This window comes from Melanerpes formicivorus, unplaced genomic scaffold (assembly GCF_026170545.1).
Source record: "Melanerpes formicivorus ecotype bairdi unplaced genomic scaffold, bMelFor1.0.p_v2 SCAF_33, whole genome shotgun sequence".
NCBI classification, from domain to species: Eukaryota; Metazoa; Chordata; class Aves; order Piciformes; family Picidae; genus Melanerpes; species Melanerpes formicivorus.
In genome coordinates, this window is record NW_027142385.1 from 5499845 (window position 1) to 5501823 (window position 1979).

Below are 1979 nucleotides of genomic sequence, written 5' to 3' on the forward strand. Positions count from 1 at the left end.
GGGTGGTAAATGCTTGGCACCAGCTGAAGTCCACTGATACAGATCTGGGGACAATAGCATCAGTCTTTTTAAAAATTGTTTTCTTTTTTGCACTGCCACAATCACTAACAGAGATGCCTTGTCTGTCATTTGGCCAGACTCAGACCTGGGGGAGCTTTATTGCAGGTTGGTGTTTGTGTCTGCTGCCGTCGCCAGCCTGGCAGACGCTCGTGCTGCCTGCGCATCCCAGGAACGCTGCAGCTTTCCCAGGGCCCCGGCAGTGACAGCAGCACAGCCAGAGGGTTTCTAACTCTGGAGCTGGGTGGAGGTAAATGTTTAGTAACATCTTTTCATGAGCAGCAGCATATCAACGATAACAATACTTGTTTGAAGGAAGTGTGGCATCGGTGTGGCGGAGGATGCAGCTGGCTCTGCAGCCGTAAGTACAGATGTTGGCAGGCTGGTGGTGGGAACAAGAGCTGGGCTTGGGCCCAGCCTCCCAGAGGAGTCTGGGGTCAATTCTTGCCTCCAGCATTCAGTCGTGTCCCCTTAAAGGTTTCCTTGCTTCCCCTGCATTTCCAGCAAATCTTTGGGACAAGGTAAAGGTACCAAGGAAAATGTTCACTGTATTCATGGTACAGGTTTTTCCTGGGTAATCTTCCTACCTATGGTGAGACTCTGTCAGCTGGGACGGGTATGACATCATGCCTTCATCCACAGGAACACATCCAACTCCATATCTCAGGGTTCTGGCTGGTTGCTCAGTGGCATACAGGCTCCTTGTCACTGCCTTGTACAAGCTCCAGCACTGCTGTAAGTATCATGTAGTGTGGGGTGAGAAAGGGGATGAAGTTGCAGGTAGCAGCTGTGTAACTCATGTTTTGGAGATCCAGCTGCCTTCAGCAGGCAGAGGAAACTGGCTAGCTCAAGGGCTGAGAATTGATCCTGAAGCCAGGGAAAGGCAGAAGCTGAATAAAAGTCACCCTGTTCCCAAGCCTGTTCTAACTGTGGCCCACAGAGTGCCTGGTCTGTAATTAGGAGAGCAGAGGAAAACATCAGTGTCACGGTGTTGTGCCGTTGCTCCTACAGCCCTGCATCCTGCTTGGATGCAAACGCAACCCTTGTTGCCCTGTGTAGGGGAACTGTTCATGGCTGAGTTGCTGAGAACTCCTACATATTTCTTCTGGAGCAGCTGGAGCTGATTCAGACCCTGCCAGCGTGGATGGGTGTTTGAAATTGTCCTTTCTCAGCACTGCTCCTCCGCACTTGTCTGTGTGCCCCGTTGCTCTGCAGAGCCCAGGAGGGGCTGGCAGGCCCTAGGCTGAGTTTCCGAGAGGTTTCTCGGCCTTTCTTGCAACCTCAATGTTTAAACCTAATGTCTTGTATTTATTCGAAAACGGCTTTCATCTGATTTCCCTCTCGGTTAACAATTTAGCTGTCAAATTCAATAACAGCGAGGATCCATCCCCGGCCGCCATCAGCTCACGTTACCGTCCTGCAATTACCCCGTGGTGGAACCGCTGCCGGGGCTTTGCCGGGGAATTATCAGGTTACTAATGAAGCCCGGGCAGAGGCGGGCGGCCAGACGCCGCGGTGCTGGGTGCACCCGATCCCGCCCCACGGGCAGCGGGGGGAGGCTCCGGGGCCGCGGCCGATCCCGGCTGTGCGGGGCGGTGCTGGCCCGGGGCTGGCCCGGCCCGTACGCCCCGTCGGGGCGGGCAGCGCCCGTGCGGCGAGGGGAGGACCGGGCTGGACCGGGGCCACCCCTCCACCCCCCCAACCCCCACCGTCAGTGCCGGTGCCGCAGGTAGCAGGGCACGGCGGGGCGGGCAGCCCCCGGGGCGCGGCGGGGGGGCTCTGCTTCCTGCCCGGCCCGCGGCCGCCCCCGGCGGGGGAGCGGGGCCGTCGCGGCTCCCCGCCCTTCCTGCCGCGGCCGCGGGACGCGCCGCCCGCGGGCACGGAGCGCGGCAGCGGCGGGCGGAGCGGGGCGCGCCCGCCCC